Genomic DNA, 21,762 nt, shown 5'->3' with positions numbered 1-21,762 from the left:
CTTGCAGTCTGACTGTTGGCAGAGAGGAGGAGGGTTGGGGGACTGGGTGAAAAAAGTGAAGGGATTAAGAAGTATAAATTGGTAGTTACCGAACAGTCACAGAGATGTAAATTACAGCAGAGGGAATGGAGTTGATAATGTTGCAATAACTATGTATGGTGCTAGATGGGTACTGAAAATGCCAGAGGATCACTCTGTAAAGTATGTGATTGTCCAACCACTATGCGGTACATCTAAAACGAACACAGAATAATATTGAATGTCAACTGTAATTGAAAAAGAAAAAAAGAATATGAGTTGAAATGTTAAAAAAATAATATTGAATGTCAACTGTAATTGAAACATAAGAAACAAAACACAAAATAAATAAAATTGATGTGTGAATATACTACTTAAAAAAAAAAAAGAGACCCATTCTTGGGCATAAAATACCAGTTGAGAAGTTCAGAAAAATGGGAATAGCTAAGAATTTCTGTTGACTCCAATCTCATAGGAGCCAGCAGTGCGAGTGGCTGCCAGAGCAAATACAAGTGTCCCTTGAGGGACATGGCCAGGAAAGTGAGGGTCTTGAAAGCATGTCGAATGAAGAGCAGTTCATTCTTTCACTCGCCAACAAATATTATCTACATGTTACCGGCACTGTGGAGTGTAGGATTCACACAGAAGCTTGCCATCCTTGCAGAAACAAAGCAAGGTCTTGTTAGTCTGGAGAAGAAAGGACTTAAGGTGAAATTTTAAAACAACTATATAGAAGGAAATTTCCAAAGGGCTGACCTAAAGGGCCAAAGGATAGACATTGGAGGGAGGCGAGAGTGGGCCCCATATAAGGAAAATCTTTATAACCATTGGAGCAGGGTGCACACTTTAACTGCCTTATCTATACAATGTGGTGACCATGCAGTGAAATGCAATGATAGCAGAGCATGTGTGAGCATTGTGCAACCTGCAAACGCCTCACCGCGGTAAGATCCTGTTGGTAAAGTCCAGAGGCCACCTGCTCTTTGTGGAAGGGTCCTTGCCTTGGGTTAGTTGGAACACAGAACTTACAAGGTGAAATGCTTCCCTACCGACAGGTACTGCTCTGTGAGGCAATTTCCCCTGGTCCAAAGCAAAATAGAAAAATCAAGTAGAAAGAGTGAGAGGAGGAGGAGGAGGAAGAGGAGGAGAAGGGGGAGGAGGAAGAGGAGGCCATGGCAGCATAGTAAACTTCTCATTTGTTTATCCTGAGATTTCATCTTTCAGATATTTTTCATTTTTCTTTACTCAGAGAATGCTTTTTCTTTTATGACAGGGTGGTGTTAATAAGTTGTATTGTGTTCTTAAAATAATTGTTGCTTAGCAAAATAGTAAGTTAACAGCCTTTTTTTATGGGTGGATTTTATGAGCCTATGAAATTTTAAAAATTGGGAAGCAGTGTCCAATTCTTTCTAACTTGAAGGCTGTCACTGATGGTAAATAGTAATTGCTAGTGGTAGGTGCAGCAAACGCTGTGGAGATTCACAGGAGGGGAGACGGCCTCTTTCACCCTCGGCAGCAGGACAATGTTTAATTTAGGACCTGAGTTCAGAGGCGCGTGCTCCCAGCTGACAGAGGATGCTGGGTCTCTGAGGCCGGTGTGGACTGGCAGGAAAGGTGTGCAGTGTGCTGCTAGGCAGCCCCCCCTATGCGTCCTGAGTCTGACCGCAGTGACCCAACTTACTGGAAAGAACTGGGGTGCCTCTGGGGAATCGGCTGTGAGCAGGGAGCACTGCACTTCTTAGATGGTCATCTCTGCAGCTGGCGGAGGCTTCCCGTTCAAACCTCCATGGATTTGCAAGTTCTCAGCTGATTCAGTTCTGAGACCATGGAGGTCAAAACCCTCAAGTGAACTCCAGTGACCTTGTGTCATGCACAGGGCTCTTTGGTTGTCCAAAAGAGTGACAGAAACCCAAGTTGGGTGAACTTAGTGTCAGCTCACTTCCCATGGCCAGGGGTGGGCTGGTGGGGTGAGGAAGGGAAAGGTGGGACACCTGGGGCTTTGCCCACCCATCCTCCCAGGCTCCTCCTCAGGGCAGGGCTCGGAGTGGCCTGGTCTGGGTCAGATGGGCTTCCTCCAACCTGTAACTCTGGTGAAGGAGATGGTGTGGGCCCTCCTTTCAGATGTGTGCTGTACTTTTGCACGGGAGATGAGGAGAAAGGAACTCCCAAATTGGAGGACCGGTGCTATTTCCAGAACGAGGGAAGGAGCCTGGGATGAGCAAGCACGAAATGGCCATGGTCCCATGCTTGGGGAAGGCCCCTGGCGGGGCTTCGTTAATATTGTGGACTCCCTGCTGGCGTTGGCCAGTGATTCAAGCATGGTTTTTTTTCATTAATGAGTTAGAGAAACAGGCCTGGTTGTTGTTGCTGACACAGGCAGGGCCGAGGCAGGGCTGGGTCTCTGGGCACCACTCACAAAACCCCATTTCCTGGGGCAGCTTGCCTTAGCATGGAGCACTTTCCAGAATACATGCATTTAAATTATCTGTGTCCCCCGCCCCCGCAGTAGAGATGCCAATTCCATGGGCTGGTTGGGGCCTGGTTGGTATTAGCATGTGCGCTCAGGGGCTGCCGGGAGGGCCTGCCCACCACACCGAGGGAGCGTCCATTCCTGGGTATTTTGTTTCCCTGCCCAGCATCTGCTCTGCCCCTGCCGACTATTAATATTTTCAAAATGAACGGTGAACCTAGGAAAGAATGCTTTTGCAAAGGGAAGCACAATCCTTTGACAAGGGAGCTCCTGTCTTATTCCTTCTCTCCCTCCCGGGGGAAGGATATTGTGGTTCGTGAAGAAGTGTGGAGGGCTTGGGGGGTCGGGGGGGTTCAAGGGCCCCGTTGTGCAGGAGCCTGTGATAACTCCAGCTCTTAGTATTACTTTATTTTAAGTCCCCGTTTTAAAATAGCTGCAGGGCTGCACCTGGAATAAAAAATGAATTAAAAAGGAAGTCACTGCGTGGAATTTGAATAGCGCCTCGGGGATAAGCTTGTTCTGGCGCTATCGCTTAGACCCACCGGCTTTTTTTCTTCCCGAAAACTGCTCAGAACGCCGCTCGCGTGAGCAGACACAGAGATGCTGCCGATTTTCCTTCTCCGGTGTTTAAAAATGTCATTTTAAAGGAATACTTACCTTGCTTCTCTAGTCATCCATCAGGTTGAGCAGCAAGCGGCTGGCAGGCACCACCTGCCTGTGAGGGGCCAGGACCACAGTTCAGGAAGGCATGGGCTCTGCCTCTCAGGAACTTTAGAGAATGTGAAGGCAAAGTGCAAGTGAACCCTGGGAAAGTGACTTCCCTGTGCTGTGTGCCACGGAGGGAGACAGAACCCTCTGCCTGAATCTTTCACCAGGAGGCTGAGTTTGCCAGCCCTGGAGGTGGACAGGGCACTTCAGGCAGAGGGAACAGCATCTGTACAAAGGGAAGGGCATGGCATTGTGGAGAGGCAAGTGGAATGCGTGGAGAGATGTTAAGAGATGTGGCAGGGATGGCTGCCAGGCCAATCCATCACCAACTTGTGTGCTCCATGGAGTTGCCTGGATAGTGCTCTGCAGGTGACAGGAAATGAAGGAGAGTGATGTGATGGGATTTGCTCTTTTGAATGAGCATTTTGCCAATGGAGTAGAGCCACTGGAGGTTGGGGAGCAGGGGAGTTGACCCTGGAGACCCAGAAACCTATTTGGGAGTATGGCAGTGGTCCAGGTAAGCAGTGATAAAAGTTTGAATAGGCCAGAGCACCAGGGATGAAGAACTGATAGAAGGAAGAGATGTTTAGAAGATACAATAGAGCAGAAACTACTCTAAACTAAGATGGAGAGCCCTGAGAAATAGCAGGACTCTCAGTGACTAGGGAAGGGAGAACCTAAAGAAATGGTTGTCTGGCCTGAAAAGTGCCCTTCGGTTTGGCATTTATAAGATGCCCACAACCCTGGCCTTGAGGAGAGCAGTGTTAAAGGGAGGAGGAAAGGATGGAGGGAGAGAAACAGACTCGGATGGGAAAGGGAAGAATCAAAGATAATATTCAACTGTGAAGAATAACTCATAGAGTTAAAGCCTGTAGTCGATGGAGCTTTCCTTTTTCACCCCCTTTGGTCATTACTTCACTCCATGTTCCTGAGTGTGAAAGACAACTCTGAATAATTGGGAATTTCGTTAATTATCACTCTATTTACAATTCTGTTACAGAGTCCAAATGGTCGTTTACGACACCAGTTTAAGCCTTTTTGGATGCAAGGTATTGACATAGCATGACTCCCCGGAGAGGAATGTTAGTGAAATTCAAACGTACTTGTGAATGTAAATTTAAACCCATCGAGCACTGTAATCAAGGCACAGCCCATTAAATAAATGAACACTTGAAAATGCAGGAATGGTCGAGAGCAGGTAATCTAAAAATGTTCTCATTGTTTGTTCTCCCTTCCCAACTGCACTGGGAATGCGCAGGAGGAAAAGAAGTATTAATGGAGACCTCTAACAGTAGGTATAGCTCATTAAATGCTTAGATGGTGCCAGACACCGTGCTAAGTAGAGTTCATGAATTATCTCATTTAAACCATCTAATTCTGTGCTTCCTACAACTGACGAGGGAGGGACTCCTGTCCCCATTCTGGCACTGAGGAACTTGGAGACTGAATGGTCATAAAGCTGGCTGAGTGGATGTCATGATCCCTGGGTATAGGTAGACCCAACAACATGAGAAGAGCTGAGCTCAGATTCAGCTTTTTCCCTAATGCACTGGGCCTCAGAATGTCAGCAAAAGGTGGATGTTGGCTCAGAATACTCTAAACTGCTCTTTGGCTCTGAAATCGAACCAAGTTCTTCCACCTGAGATTGCTTTGTCCCTGCCTCCAGGGACCCGGCAACTGTGCCGTAGCCCAAGGGGGATGGAGAAAATCATACCAGACTTTTGAATTGGGGAAGCAGAAGGTGAGTTTCAGAGCAGAGATATGTGCATCCCGGCAGCTGCCTGCCTGGCCCTATGACATGCACCAGGGAGATGTGGGGAGCGCACCTATGGTCTCCCTCTTCTTAAAGATTCCCATCCAATCTTTTGCAACCAGGGGGACCATTTCCCCAGGGTGGACTCTGAACTGCTCTTAATTTTGCATGGGTCCCTTGTATGTTTCCCTTCAGAGTTATTGTGAAGACAAATGTCTAAAGCATTTGTTGAAATCTCTCGTGTCCTTCCAGAGGTAGCCACAATATCCGTTCTTTGACGTTCTACTTCTCAGTGCACAGCTTTCTTAGTCAGTGTCACTGGGGTGGAAGATTGCATGGTGGTTAGTTAATGTATATTTCTTCTTTATAGAAAGATTTTTTTTCTCTGATCAGAATGATCTTGATTTTGGAAAATTTCTAGTGTTAGATCCTCTTTCTAAGTGTGGAAGAGCTTATCTGAAATGCCCAAGAATGAGAATAGAAAGGAGGAAAGGAAATAATAAAACTGAGAGGCAGGAAAGAGGGACGGAGAGCAGAATATGATTATGGAAAGTGTTGACCTGTTGAAGATAGAATAAGGACTCAGCAGAAGAACTGCCATACAGAAGCCCCTCCTTATCCTCAGGGGACACATCCTATAAGACCCCCAGTAGATGACTGAAACCATGGATAGCACTGAGCCCTAATCAACTTCAATTCTGCCGGGAATGTGGCAGCAGCTTCTTTGTTGGTAGACATAGCCTCTCCAGTGATTTTTAGATTTCTCAGTCCAAATCTCTTCCTGAATTGGTGTAACTGTCCCTTACTCGCAGTAGATGGCTTTTTGTCATTCCTTTCTGGGGATCCCTTGATGAAGTTTCCCTATAGACTCAGTGATTTCTGGTACAATATGTTGTCTCAATTGGAGCATGTCTTCTGTTCGCCTTCCACTCACAAATTTAATGCCTTTTCCATCTTAACTAAGCACTTAATGTGCACTTACTGTGGCCCGTAACTTTTGCAGTTTGAAGTATGACAGCAAAACTAGCACAAATTTCTTTTTTCATCTTTAAAACTTCTTGGATAGCTTTTTTTTCTCACTAGATCTTAGCAACCTTTTATTAAGTGGAGAACTTGAACCTTTTCACTTAAAGGAAGCACTTTATGGCATCTCTTTGGCAAGTTCCAATTGCCAGCATCACTGCTCTTATGCTTTGGGGCCACTATTAAGTAAAATAAGGGTGACTTCAGCACAGTGCTGGGATACTGTGAGAGTTGATCTGATAACTGAGAGGGCTACCAAGTGAATAATAGGTAGGAAGCATGTATAGTGTGGAGACGCTGGGCAAAGGGATGACTCACGTGTTGGATGGGAGGGAGCAGGACTTGAGAGATTTCATCATGCCATGCAGAACAGTGCTCAATTGAAAACTTATGACTTGGTTATTTCTAGAATTTTCCATTTCGTATTTTCAGACCCTTGTTGACTGCAGTTAACAAACCATAGAAAGCGAAACTGTGGATAAGAGGGGACTACTGTATTGAGTTGTATCCAACTTTATTCCACTCAGTTGTGTAAGAATTCTTGCCACATGGTTGCTGCTATTTATTAAAGTTTGGTGTGAAAAATACTTAGATAGGGATGGTCCCATTTAATCCTCAGAAGAGATGAACAACACCTCGCCTAAAAGCTCAGCTATTGGTCGTCAACGGGACACCTGACGTGGGAGCTGAGCTTGTCTCCAGAGGTTGGAGATGTTCACTTCCTCTTAATGCTCTTACGCAGATTTTTCTGTGATTCTAAACCCTCCCTCTACTGCCTCTCGGTGTCACCAGTGTTACTGTTGTTATTAGTAATTTCTAACTGCCCTACGTTTGTCTGCTGTAAGTTTCAAGGGATGCTGTCGCAGTCTGGCATTCTGGAATTTGGTTTACGAGTGCATTTTGATCCTCTCTGAGACTTTGAAAACTTTGACATTGTCTCCTCTTAACATATTTATTTGTCTTGCAGACTCCTAATTTCTTTAATTTATCCTTGTGAAGGAGACTTTTCTGTCTTTGTGGTTTTAGCAGCCCTTCTCTAGACCTTTTCTGATTCCATTGTGTCTTTACTAAGAATTGAAAGTGAAAGCGGTATTTGTCAAAGAATGCCATGATCTTATTCCAAAGTACCTTAGGACGGAACAAGGTAGGGCAACATAGAGGGTCGGCGAGGTTTGTTAGATAAAGGAATGACCACCAAATACCACTGTCCTAACCCAGTATGAAGGGTGAGTCAGGTAGACCATTGGCCATGAGGGTCTGCAATGGTCAGATTATTTCAAAGATGTCAAGGGTGATTGGAAACTGTAATAATGTGGTTACATGATGACACAGGGAATTCAGTTGGGAGCCAAGCAGGTTAGGAATAGTTCAGAGAACAGAGTCAAAGAACATTTGAGGAGCATGGATCACCACAGAGGTCAGGATTATGAGGCTCCTAGTTTGGGGGGACTGGCTGTGAGATAAAAGGCTGGGTCTGCCAGACTGGACAAGCATATGTGAGACCTCTTTCCTTACAGATGGTATGGGACCTTAGAAGAGCCATCTGAAGATAATCATTAATGTGGTCATGGTGGCCCTTGGTATAGGATTGTCTGGAGACAGGGACACTGCTTTCTAACCCTTTCCCAGCTGGGGCCATTGGTTGTCCACATGGGCCTGCACAACCTCATGCTGTCTCTGGTCACCATGAATGAGCAGACCCTGAATCTTCCCAAACCTGTGCCCTGGATGCACCCCCACAGAGGATGTGTGACCCTGAGCTGCCATTCAGAAGAAGGTTGCGGAATGCTCTCCAGAGTTTATTAGTATTCAACTCCTCCTAAAATTAATCTGTACTTAATGTTGTTTAAAATAATCAAGCCAATATTTAGGGGCCAAGAACACCATAAAGTACCAGAACTTTTAACAAAATTTACGATCTCACACTTCCTGATGGAGCCTTGGCTGCCCACCAGACTGGGCCTTCGAGCTCCAGCGCCGGTGGAGGGGAGGGTAGGCACGGCCTGTGCATGGGCCCCCGCGCAGCCTAGGTGAGTGTCCCCACATCCAGGGTTGCATCCTGATTCGTCTCCTCCACCTCCTCATGGCCAGTTGGAGCCTGCCCTAGGGGCCATTGTGTGCCAGGTCCAGCAAGGGACAGCAGCATCCCGGAAACCCTACCAATAATGGGACTGTAACCTCTTTTATGATGGTGGCAGACGCGAGTGTCTCCAGCCTACAAGATCAGCAAATCTTCAAAAGTGTATCACTGGGCCGAGTCCTTGGCCACAGTGCTGCAGGGGCTGAATGAGTGGCATCCATGTGGCCTCCTTTGTGACATTGTCCTGGAGGCCTAGCAGTGCATGCCAGCTCACTGCAACTTCCTGGCTGCATGCAGTGACTACTTGACTACTTCAGTGCCATGTTCACCTTGGGCATGTGCGAGGCCTTCTAGAAGGAGGTGGAGCTGATCAGTGCTTCTTACATTGGCCTCAAGGCTGTGGTGGACTTTTTATATGGTGGGGAGCTGGTGCTGGACAGTGGCACATTGTGTACATCCTGGAGACCCTGGAGATAGCCCACCTGCTGCAGATCTGGACTGTGGTGGATTCCTGCTGTGAGTACCTGGAACAGGAGGTGAGCAAGGACATCTATCTGTACCTGCAGGAGCTGGCCTCCATCTACAACTTCAGGTGGTTGGATGCCTCCATCCTCAGCTTCATCCCGAGCCACTTCAGCATGCTGTCCTTCACACCTGACTTCCTGCAGAATATCTCCATGCAGAAGCTGTGCATGCACCTGAGCAGCAGCAGGGTGCATCGGAATGCAAGCACAACTTACTGCAGGTTGCTCTGATATGGCTGACACAACAGCTGGGGTGCTAGGCCCACGCCTACATGGTGCTGGAGCACCTCCACTTCCCATTCATCCCCAAGAATGACCTACTGCCTTGTGTCAAGCTGGTCGTGTGCTTGCTGCTGTCCAAGGAGGCCAATTGTGAGAGCTTCATGGAAGAGGCCGTGTGCTACCACAACAGCCTGGTGGCCCAGCCGGTCATGCAGACCAAGTGCTCAGCACTCTGCATCGAGGAGGAGCACCTGGTGTTCATGAGTGATGAGGTCTCCTACCCATTTGGGAAGCACAATGACACCACGTGGTACCTGGGCACCAAGAGTGGGTCAAGGAGATACCCCTGCCAGCCCTGTGGAGCTACCACTGTGTTGCTGTGCTCGGGGGATTCATCATCATCATGGTGGCAGCATCTCAAGGGACAGTGGAGGGGATGCAATGTCCAATCTTGTTTATAGGTATGTCCCCACTGTAAGCAGTAGATCAAGGTGGCCTCCAAGAAGCAGTGCGTGTGGATTTCTACCTTGCCTATATTGAAGACATCTTGGTGGCCACTGGTGGCTGGAATGAGAATCCAGGTCTCTCTTCTGTAGAGACTTAACAGTCCCAAGATCAACTCCTGGTCCTACATGGCAGGCTTGCCAAGGTTCACGTTTGACCATATGGGCACCATCTGCAAAGACTTTGTGTATGTTTCCGGGGACCACGAATACCAGGTGGGCCCCTTCCATAAAACCTGATGTGTGGGAGGGGTGCCAACCCATGATCACAAGTGGGGCTGTCACGGCATGTGCAGCCTGGAGGATCCCATCCACTCCTTTGGGGGCAGCAATGACAGCAGGGGGACATAAGGTACTTAGATGTGCTGGGCATCCAGGCCTACAGACCCCAATGCAACCAGTGGACCCACGTGGCCTGCTGCTGCATGCCAACAGTGAGTGGGGAGTGGCCGTGTGGGAGGGCCACATTTATATCCAGGTGGGAGAAGCCGGTCTCCTTGTCCAAGATGGTCCTGGTGTCCAAATGCAGAGGATAAGTGGAGCAAAGGCTCCTGCCCCAGGCCATTGCTTCCGGGCCTGCCTGCATCTGCGGGCTGGAGGACAAGAAACAGCAAGGCCAAGAGGCACCAGGACCGGGGCCAGTGACCCGGCCTGTGCCTGCTGGGACCTTGTCCCCACCACCACCTCCCAGAGTGTCTGTAGACCAGCAACAATTTCATAGAACCCTCGAGCCATTTTATTTCACTTAGCAGCCTTTTGAACCTTTATGATTCTTGGTATTTCTATATCACTGTGACCTATTAAATATTCTACTTAAAACTTTACTCTAATTTGAATTACAAATAATGTTAGAACACAGAGTTAGAGAGATTCTGGGAGGTATGTTGTATCTCATTGCAAGTAAGTCCTTGAAATTATTGCTGATTCCGATTGCACCCTGTCCCCTTTATGAGGGATCTCAGGAGAAATTTCTTTTGGGTCTAGTCTCAGGAATAGTTGTGCGTTTTTCTCATTTAATTTTCACAATGATTCTTTGAGGCAGGTAAAATTATTCTAGTTTTATAGCTGAACAAAGAAAAACTCAAATTGTTTAATAAATTTAGCCAAGCAAACAAAGCGGTAAGTGGAGCAAATGAGATTTAACCCAAGACTGCCGAACTCCAAAACTCCTCTTACTCTGAGTTTCTAAAGGGTGTCCCAAAATTCACGCAAGAAGTAATTTTGATAGAAAACACAGGTTTATAATTAAAAATTGTAATTTTTTTTATTGATTCATAAAGTATACAGTATAGGGTTATGTATGGAATAGCATATCGGGTAAATGGCCTCCACGGCTTTGCTGGCACATACACACTCTTTTGTTGAAATGTTCCATGACTGTTTTGCATAAATGTGGCTGAATTTCGATGAGGCTTATTTTCATCTTGATGGCTTGGTTAATCGACAAAATTGTCGCATTTGCGGTTCAGAAAATCCATGAGTGATTGTTGAGAAACAAATGCATCCACAACGTGTCACTGTTCGGTGCGGATTTTGGGCTGGAGGCATCATCGGACCATTCTTCTTCGAAAATGCGGCTGCTCAGGCAATAACAGTTAATGGTGCTCGCTATCGCGACATGATAATCCAGTTTTTTGTGCCTAAATTGCAAGATATGGATGTGGATGACATGTGGTTTCAACAAGACGGTGCCACATGCCATACAGCCCGAGAGACAATTCAATTATTGCATGAGTCATTTCCTGGTCGTGTAATTTCCCGTTTTGGTGATCAGAATTGGCCGCCCAGATCATACGATTTAACGCTGTTGGACTTTTTTCTTTGGGGTTTTTTGAAGTCTAAGGTTTATGCCAACAAGCCCATGACCACCCATGCCTTGAAGGAGGAAATTGAGTGCTGTATCAACGAAATTCAGCCACATTTATGCAACACGGTCATGGAAAATTTCAACAAAAGAGTGCGTATGTGCCAGCAAAGCCGTGGAAGCCATTTACCTGACATGCCATTCCATACATAACCTTATACTGTATACTTTATGAATCAATAAAAAATTTACAATTTTTAATTATAAACCTGTGTTTTCTATCAAAATTACTTCTTGCGTGAATTTTGGGACACCCTTTAATACAAAACTCTTCTGTCTTGAATGAAAAAATGCAAGTGCATGGAAGGTGTGGTTTCTATAATGTGTAATAACTGACCTTTAAGCACTTCTCTTGCTCACTATTATTGTGGCTCTCTCAAGACAAGTCATAATTCTCCTGGTCTGCCTGGCTTGGCTCAGCGTGGCTCAGTGGTTCAGCATCAACCTGTGAACCAGGAGATCACAGATCGATTCCCGGTCAGGGCACATGCCTGGGTTGCAGGCTTGATCCCCAGTAGGGAACGTGCAGAAGGCAGCCAATCTATGATTCTCTCTTATCATTGATGTTTCTCTCTCTTTCCCTCTCCCTTTCTCTCTTAAATCAATAAAAACATAAAAAATAATTCCCCTGGTCTAAGTTATTAAGGTTATTTTTCATCCCCTGCACAGTTCTCTCTCCAACACAGCCTATCCCCTGCCCCTTCTCTCCCCATGAGCGTGAATAAATGCTAAAATGTTGTATATTGTGCTGCTTTTCTTCTTCCTACCTTTCTGCCTGCCTCCCTCCTCCATCCATTCCCCCTTACCTTTCTGTCTTCTTCTTACTTCTTTTTAAAATGTCCTCGGTGGTGTGAAGTGAAGAATCCATCAGGTTTTCTCTTTGATTGCCACCTGCTAGAACGCTTAGAGCCGAATCAGGGTCTGTGTTTAGCAAATGAACAGAATTCACTTTGGTGGGTGGACATAGAACTCTGTGCTACACATTCTCACATTACTCTTACTATGGCTCTTTTTAAAATGTCTCTCTTATTCTTTGTTTTTCCTGTTTTCTCTTTCATATTTTTGTAACTTTTGTGGTGTCTCAGTAGATTTTTTGGTGTTCCTTTAACGGACCTTCAATCCTTCTTGATATGAGACAAGACATAAGTAAATGCATAGCAAGCAGTCTAGTAGCCTCTCTCAAAATAAGGAAATGAGGTTACCTAGCACAATAGATGAACCCCAGTGATTTCTAGTAGTTAACATATTCTCTTCTAAGTACTCACACACCACCAGTTAAATAATTAATTCTATTTGGGGTACCAGCTTGGGGCTTTTGGGGGACCACCCTCCTCCTCCTCTCACTGATCTGGACAACATTCTATCCTCTCCAGTCCCCCGGCATCTCTGAGCACTCCCCACAGACCCACCTTCAGTGCTGAGCCTGAGTAGTTGAACTCATTTAAGGAAGCCAACTGTTCTCTTATTTTCTTTTCACCCTCTGATGCTTCACTTACTTCGTTATGATGTTTACTTTCCTTTCCTCACTCCCAAGATCGTTTTCCTGAGGAAAGGTAAGCAAAATAGGAGTTCTGTCTTCTCTCACCATCTGTGAGCGTAAAGTTGTCTTCCCTGAGCAGTGGATTCATCTTTTCCTGGTTGTTTTTCTCCCAAACATAGCTCAAAGGCTCTTTAAAAAAATTGCCTGTCACTTTTGGAGTCCCTGGCCTAGCTGACAGATACATTTAGGTCTCTGCCAGAGAGCATAGGCTCCCCAGGTTGGGGTCCCTGCTCCCCATGCTTGTTTCTGCCTCTTAGTGCTGGGGCCCAGGGAATGCCATCAGGGGGCCCATGTGGCCTTCTTTGGGTGTCTCCCCTCTTTTTCTTCTCTGGGATAGTTTGTGATTGTTCAGCTGAAATTTTACTTTTCATAGTTTCATGCACAAAGGGTTACTCTGCTGGACTATCATGCCCTGGATTTCCACCCATTTTTCTCATCACATTTTCAGCTCATTTTTTCTAAAGCCCAGGTGCCTACCCAGGACCAGACTCTGCACCAACCTTTATTCCTAGTCTGTTGTAACTTCACTTTCATCTGCTGGCTCCTTACCTCTTCTGCCTATAAAAATAAGCAGAGCTTCCTTGTCCAGAAAAAAAAAAAAAAGAATTAAAATGAAAGAGGACTTATTTTCCTATCCCCTCCAGCAACTGTCTTACTTCTTCCTTTCAATTTCACACCCACATTCCTTGAGAGTCCTGCCTCCCATCATTTGCTCTCCAGTCACTGTGTCCTTGGTTCTTTGTTGACTTCTGGTCTCCTGGAGCCTTTGAAGCTATGAGCTCCCATGTGGTTCTTCCAAAGAGCTGCCCCCATCCAGGCAGCAAGTGCCAAGCACGACCTGAAGTATCAGCCATGCGCAGGACAATTTGGTTCCTTGGGTCATTCTCTCTCCGTTCCTTGTCTTGCATTTTCTGACTGAGCTACTGCCCAACCTGTTCTTCAGGCGTTCTATCCTCACCTCCCCCATCTGACCGACAGATTCTTGTCCCTCTGGGCAAACAACCTTGGCTATTCTGTTTATTTTTTTAAAATAATTTTTTTATTGTTATTGTCAATCCTCACCCAAGGATCCTTTTTCCATTGATTTTTAGAGAGAGTGGAAGGGAGGGGGAGAGAGAGAAAGACAAAGAGAGATATGAGAGAGACACATCAATTAGTTGCCTCTCACACCCTGCAACCCAGGCACATGCCCTTGACTGGAAATCAAACCTGAGACCCCTCAGTTCGTGGGCTGATACTCTCTCTAATCACTGGGCAACACTGGCCAGGACAACCTTGGTTATTCTTCCAGTTTTTTTTTTTTTTTGTCTCTTTCCCAGCTAGGCCCAATGCATCTACAAACAACCCTGCAAAATCCATCTCCTGCCTGGGTCTGACCAGGATCTTCCTTCCCATGTACTGTTGCTCCTTGCGCATACTGTTCCCTTGCTATTATATATATGTATTATATAAAGGACAAAGTCCAAAGCCTTTAGTCATGAACTCTGGCTGCATGGGAGAGCAATGGTGTTGAGATCACAGGACTCAGCCAGATTGTCTGAGTGCCAGTCCTGGCCCTGCCATTGTCCTGGAAGCTAGGAGACCTTATGCAGGTTGCCTCCTGCATACCTCCCTTACTAGGAATCAAGCCTGTAATCCAGGCATGTGCCCTGACCAGGAATTGAACTGTCAACCTTTCAGTGCATGGGACAACGCCCAAGCAACTGAGCCACACCAGCCAGGCAGCCAGGGCTCAAGTCAAAAGTTCTGTAGCACCTTGTCCCCACAGATGTTCTTTCTTCCTCGAGCTTCTCTAACACTCACCCTTTCTGCCTCTCATTGTCACTGATAGAATGCCTGTGGATGTTATTGCTCTTCTGTGTAGACTGTAAGCTTTCAGAAGGCAAAGAGCATGCCTGATTACTACTGCTCATAGACACCGGCTGAGTAATGGCCATGCCACCTGTGCGCAGCATTCCCTTCCCAAGCTATTGCAGATCCTGAGATAGAGTGGCCACTCAGGAGGTCCCTGCCACTTATGCATTGCCTCCTGGGTTTTCTTTGATGGTCAGAATGTGTGTGTCAAGAACAGTAGTTTCCCTAATTGCTTTCTCTGCCTTCTGAGAGATGAGATTGTCACCAGGACAAGGCAGGGAACTGTTTGACATTCTACATGTGGAGGGTTGAGCTTCAGGATTCTTGGTATCATTGCTGTCGCTAGATTCTGAGAACGTTTTGTCACTTATATTGGGAAAGTCTTACTTATCTCCTGCCGCGGGAGGAGAGTTCTATACCCGATTACCTCAACCAAAGTGACTTCTGGTTGTTTTCCTATTTTAGGAGACCCTCTGGGAAATCTTTTTATGATTCTGAAGCCTTCTGACATGACCATGTGACAGAGTTTCCTTTCTTATGAGAAGCAGCTGGAATGAACAGACGGTTCCTATTGTCTGTCATTCTTAAGTAGGTTAAACCAAGATCCGAGCCCCCTCTATGGAGAGGAAAGCTGGGTAGTGCCACGAGGAACGATACTCCATAATAACTGCCTGGTTCTTCTATAAACTGTTTGTTGAGTAATGGTGCTGACTCCCTTTCTTTGTTCTACTAGAAAACACACAGAGAAACGTCCTCCTCACTGTCCAGAATGAGGAAAGAAAACTGTCAAGGGCCGACAGCACCTACCCCAGGGGAGGTGATGAAAGAGGTGAGGGCACCTTATTCTTTGTGTCCCCTGGCCCACAGTCACCACACCAGCAGCAGGAGTCCTGTGCCCAGAATTGTAGAGAGCACTGAACCATCTCACCTTTAGTTGGTGGGAAATTTAGAAGCTTTTGGTCAAGCTGCCTCTTTTGCGGTGCTGAGGTTCCCATCTTATTCCAATGAAAAAAAAATCAGTCTTGTCCAACCCATGTGGGTGGCCATTGTTTTGGCAGCTTGCCGTCACCTCCTTCTTCTTCCACCTCAATGTTTTCCCCTGGAGTTCTGTGTTCTGGTGTGTGCACCTCTTAGAAAATACTTTTTTTTTCAAATATCAAAACCATTCTTGCTCCTTTTCCTTCCGTTATTGGCTCTTTGTCATTTTATCTTAGATACATATTCCAGAAAATGAAGATTTTCCTGCTTGTTTATCATGTTCCACAGACACACTGTGCCTCTCATTCAGCCTCTGAGTGCCAGGCTGTCCTGGCCCCCCACCCACTCCCCCACCCGGGGCATGGATGAGCTTCCTCCCGCCTATGAAGAACTTACTAAATGCTCTGTGCAGCACCGAGAGCTGTTCGTATTTAGAAGATCCAGAATATTCATGCATGTGGGAAGTACCGGCAAAGTTACTGGATTTATCCTTCTCCTAACCTATTTTGTCATGTTCTTTGAGGATATTTTCTCTTATCTCTGGTTTTATTCTAACGTCTCAGAACTATCTTTTCATTGTCATCACGCCATCTTGTCTAGGAGCCCTTTATCTTGTCTACCAAACTGGACTGGAAAGAATCATTCCTCACGCGCCTTTCATCTCAGGAGCAGAGGCACGGGCTCGCTCTCGCAAGCTCACGCTTTCAGTGGGACAACGAGAGAGCAGCCGGCACAGGCCCTGGAGTCATGACCGGGGCCCCTGTTCTCCAGCCACTAAGGAACCAGTCTCCTTCCAGCTTCTTCCCATATTTCACCTTTAAATACCACCTCTGCCCCCTCACATTTGTTTTCAGATCTTTTTATTGAGTTATCTGGCCAGTACTCTGGGGAAGGGCTAAACCTATAATACTAAGATTGCTAGGGTCATGGCAAAAGGGGCCTCTGAAATAAAAGTAAAAATCTCACAGCGGCCTGCAAAGCCACCTCAGTTTGGACAGTGTTCTGTTTTTAGAGGCAAGACCAAGGAGGGCCCAGATCACTCTTACCTGGAGAGAAAGACTCAGATGGTATTTGGGGGTGAATCAAACTGGAAGTGGAGATTGAAACTGAAGCATATGCCCCCAACTGAATTGATTATGGTCCATCATGCTGGGGGCCACTGGAAGAGGACCGTCCTGGGGCTCAGATTGTCCCAGCATGGCCAGATATGAGCATCTTCCAGGTGTTCCCCCTTTCTACCTCCCCCTCCTTCCCCAGTGTGCCCTGCACTCACTAGGAGTTATGGTCTCTGGCAACCCTCACATTTAGACCAATTTACTTTGCTGTTAAAACCCCTGACTGCCTTGGGTTTTTTCAAATAAATTTTTCTTGGCCAAAAAAAAAAAAAAAAAAAAAAGTACCTAGGATACCTAGGAGATGGAAGTAAGGAGCTTTAGCCCAATAATTGTATCTGCAGCCTGATTATTGTGGGGGTGAAGTGGGTGGTGGCAAAAGTGGGGCGCAGGCAGTGCAAATGAAGGGAAGACAAGAAGGAAAGACCGTGGGGAGAGACAAGAACGTCTTGGGCTTGATGGGGTTTTGCATAATGGACAATGAAGGTTCTCCTTGCATCTCTCTAATTTGCTGTTGGGAGAGCAAGGAGGGCATTTTAGTTGTTAACAGCAGAAAGGTTTAAGTGTAGTGCTTGTCAAGGTTACCTGCTTGTGGCTAGCACCAGGCCTGGCATGCAGAGAGGGAACAGGAAAGCTTTGTGAATCTATAATAATAGATAGCATCTCATTTTTCCATCACAAATGTCAGAAATCCAAAACAGTATGAGATTGTCGTGTTGTTATTTCTTTCTTGGTCTTTTGGTTTGGAAGATAACAAAGAAGAGCTCCTCATGTTCTTCTAAGTGACGTTTCTGCCCCTGAACTTCTGAGGTCAATGCAGGAGGCTGCCTGGCCATGAGAAGGGCAAGGAGTTTGGGTCAAGAGCCTGGGCCTGAGTACTGAGTTTGCCACTTGGCAGCTGAGCGACCTTGGGAAAGTTTGCTTCTCTCTGTTAACTGTGGGTAATGGTTCTTGCCCACCCCCCAATGCTGTACAGATAAAAGAAAATGCTAGAGACAGGCATAATCTGGAAACTGTGGTTGATAAATATTACAATGATTACCAATAATAAAGGTATAGTTTTAGGGTCCCCTTGTCCCCCTCTCACTCCTTACGATCTCAGCTACTTGGTCCCAGAAAAGGGAGCACAGCCTTTCTGAGGGGAGTCATGACATAACTTATTCTGAATTTCAACTTTTTAGACCCAAAGCAGGGAACAGCAGGAGACCGTCTCTGACAGGCTCTGTTGCCCATTGTCATGTGACTACATCCTCACGTGTGAACATTTTTAAAGAAATCATTTTTCAGTTACAGTTGACATATTATAGTAGTTTCGGGTGTACACTCCAGTGATTAGACCTTATATAACTTTCTAGGCTAAATCTCGCCCTCATCTGAGACCGTACATAGTTGTGGGAATATTGTTGACTGTATTCCCTACATTGTACTTTGCAGGCAGAGGGAGGCAGTGGGAAAAAACCAGCGTGGGCTCAGGATGCTCATCCCCTTCTCTCCTGTTACAGATTTCAAAACCTGTTAACAAAGACTCCCCATTAAATACTTGGCAGTGGGGATGATAAGCTGAGTTTCTTCTCCACAGACTCTGTCCCACAGCTCCAGACCTGACCCAGCAGAGAGCAGCTTGATGTGCAGGGACAGGGGCTTTCATAGCCTCTCACGGGGACTCAGTCCTGAGGGGACGTAGAGACCACGGGAGAAGAGAAACCTTGAAGTCGATTCCTTTACCTCATTTCTCTCTTGTAGGGAATTATAGAGAATCTTTTGTGGAAACCTTGCCCTGTCCACCTTTCAGCTCTAAATCCTGGTGGTATGTGCTCCTGCCATGCGTCAGGGCAGTCACCTGTGAACCGATATCTATCAAACACAAGCCCCTTTCAATCTAATCATTTTTTTAAAAAATTTATCTTTATTGTGTAAAGTATTACAGATGTCCCCTCTTTTCCTCCATGATCACCTGCCTCCTTACCCCAGACCTTCGCTGAACTATTATCTATGTCCATGGGTTATGCATCTATTCATATAGGTTCTTTGGTTAATCTCTTCCGCCTCCTGCCCCCCTACCCCCCACACACATACTGCCCTATGAGCCAGTCAGAGAAAGACAAGTATCACATGATCTCACTTATATGTAGACGCTAATGAATAAGATAAACTGATGAACAAATAGATCCAGAGACATGGAAGCATGAAACAGACTGAACAGTCTAATACAATTTGTTGGCACTCTGCCTGCTGTTATAATTTGGCCATTTTAATACCACTAGAGCGAGGGACTGTTTGGGGCCTGCTGTCCTTGACACAGGACCGGATGATGTGGTGAGGAGCGTCCTTCCCTCAGTCCCAGGGCCTGAAGGAGCTGCCTGCCTGGGAGCTTGCTTCGGATATGATGGGCGTCTATACTGTGTACTGGCTCAGCCATTAGATAAGGGTGAGAAAGGCACCCAGGTTCCAGGAGTCTAACTGCAGGCCATGAGGGAGGATGGGGGGTGTGAGAGATTTTGGGCCTTTGTGGGGTGAATCTTGAGTGGTGCTCCAGTACAGTTGGGGGAACTAAAGTGAGGTATTCAGCTTGGGAGGGTGCAGAGAGGCGAGCACAGAGGCCCTCTGGAGCCGGGCATGCCCATCCTGCAGCCTCACATGAGCAGGTGCCGTGATTGTTTCATTTCATTTCTCTTGCTTGTCTGGGCAGTAACTTGGGCTTGTCCTGCTGTGATGCTCCGTAAAAGGATATCTGTTCTCCTTATTCGTGAGCTCATTTAGCTCAGGGTCTGGCAGATCCCAGATACTCAAGGATGATGACGAGGCCCTAAGAAGAAGCTACCTGTGAGGGTTGGTGAGCAAGGAATGTTTTCTTAGCAAACAGACTTGGCCTTGCCTTTAGTTTCTGTAGGGGGCCAATTCCTCTGCTCATTCACTTTATCTTGTGTCAAAATCCTAACAGTGGCTGGTTTCCATTCCCGTTAACCTTTCCTGGCTGGGTACTGGCAGCTGGCAGCGGTGCACAGTTCTCTTCTCGTTGAGGTTTCCAAAGCCACAGAAAAAAATAAAGCAAAACCCTCAATGTTTGCACTGGAGTCCAAGGGGAAAAGAGTGCTTTCAGCTAGTCTTCAGGGGTGAGGGGCTTGGGAAAGAAGATTAATGTTTTTATACCTTGAAGCAGCATTTGTTGCAACTCTGCAGCATGCCAGGCATGGCGCTACCCTGGGCATGCAGAGATGAAAAGAAACAGTTCCTGCTCTTAGGAAGCCTGGGCCCGGGGGGATGCTGGGAGATCTAGCTTGCTGATGGAGCCCAGACTCATTTTAATAGAATCTTAGGGACCTGGGATCCTGGCAGATTTATTTTTTTAACTTAAATATGTGTGTGTGTGTGTGTGTGTGTGTGTGTGTGTGTGTGTGTGTGTGTGTGTGTGTGTGTGTTTTGATTTCAGAGAGGAAGGGAGAGGGATAGAGGGATAGAAACATCAATGATGAGAGAGAATCATTGATGGGCTGCCTCTTGCGCACCCCCTTACTGGGGATTGAGCCTGCAACAGGGGCATGTGCCCTGACTGGGAATTGTACCGTGACTTCCTGGTTCATAGGTCGATGCTCAACCACTGAGCCACACCGGCTGGGCTCTTTAACTTTTTACTGTGAGATACTTGTAGCATCACAGAAAGGTCTATATGCCCTTTTCCCAGTTGCCCTTGATGACCCTCTGGAATCACTCTAGCATAATTTGGAAGAATTTTCAGTGTGTTTAAGTGTGTTTTCTCTGCACTGTCTTCCACCCCCACTTTTTAAAAAATCTTAAGTGGATCTTCCTCATCTCACCCCCACAGGCTTGTCGTGCTGTAAGGTTTCTCAGTCATGCAGCAAAGTCATTTAATTACAACAAATTCATATTAGGTCTGTGACTTGTGAGCTTAGAGCATTGTTCTGAAGAGAGGAAGCCTCCCCATTTATTTGTACGTCAGGAGAATTGAGAATTACTGGCTTAAAAGGAATAATAGTAATTGATATTGTTATAATGGCAGTAACAGGACCAAGTGTTTGCCATGGGCTTTGTATCTTATCCTCCAAATCTAAGGAGTAGGTCTCTGACCAGTCCTCACAGAGGCTGAGAGCTAAGCAGCAGAGCCGACCAAGGTCGTCTACCTCTGGGCCCTTGCTCGTCGTCCGCACTTAAGAAAGGATGAGTTGACGCCAGTGGGCTTTCAGAAGCCAGGGGATGTGCAGCAATGTCAGAGGCAGGGGATCTCGGATGGTCCTCCAAGCCCACGGCACCACCCCCTCCCTATCTTCTGAAGAGAGATCTAGGGTCAGAATGCGTGCAGATTGAAATTGGGTAGAATTTTCTAGGAGTTTATTTTTAAGCTTCTCAAATGCATATTATTGAGTCCCCAATAGTTCTTATCTCACTAATTTGGGATTTATGGTCATCAGAATAGGGAGTGGGAGGACATAAGCTTTTCCAATCCTATTGGAGGGAAAAGCCCTGTAAACAAGCAAATATGGTGGAAGGAGAACCAAGTCCTTATGAGCATTTGAGCAGAATTTATTGACAGATACGTAATTCATGTAAAATCTTCAAGAGTGTTTTTTTTTCCTTGTAAAGAAGATTAATCAGAGCGGCTGATTGGCTCAGTGGCAAGAGTACAGTTGAAAAAGACATTGAGAAAGAACTCATATGACAGGCCAGGATGTTGACCCTGCTCTAAGCCACCTTCAAGTCCACCTTGCTTGCATGCATACCTGAGTTTTGTAGAAATATGTGGCCTTTTGTCAGCAGGGGATGGGAATAGGAAGCTGTTTCGGGGGCGAGGGGGTGGTGGTGAGAGAGGTGTCATTGGAAAATACCTATTTTGGGGAAAAGTGGAGCCTCATAGTGTGTGTGTGTGTGTGTAGGGGGAAAGGGGCTAAGATGGTGTTTCAGAGAAGGGGGCTGCTTATCAATGGCCTCTTTCCTCTTAGTGAGCAAGCCAGTCTCTGATCGTTTATGACACCTGGGTCTATGACATTTCCTGTTCCATTGACAGGTTCCCAGAATGTTGCTATTTGCTCCCAAAGCAGCTCCAAGGCAGAGCTGAAGTGCCAGCTTCCAGATGCCCAGGCTTACCTCGGGGGTCTTT

The 21,762-nt window shown here is 46.3% G+C and overlaps 1 protein-coding gene and 1 pseudogene across 1 annotated transcript in view; both read left to right on the top strand.

The window, feature by feature from the left end:
* TMEM178B (transmembrane protein 178B) overlaps positions 1-21,762 on the top strand; it is a 348,193-nt gene that overhangs the window by 162,200 nt on the left and 164,231 nt on the right. The window lies entirely within an intron of this gene.
* LOC118666529 lies at positions 3,699-9,946 on the top strand (annotated as a pseudogene).

Source organism: Myotis myotis, unplaced genomic scaffold (genome assembly GCF_014108235.1).
Source record: "Myotis myotis isolate mMyoMyo1 unplaced genomic scaffold, mMyoMyo1.p scaffold_m19_p_11, whole genome shotgun sequence".
In the NCBI taxonomy this organism is placed as follows: domain Eukaryota; kingdom Metazoa; phylum Chordata; class Mammalia; order Chiroptera; family Vespertilionidae; genus Myotis; species Myotis myotis.
This window is presented reverse-complemented; position numbering and strand designations above follow the sequence as displayed.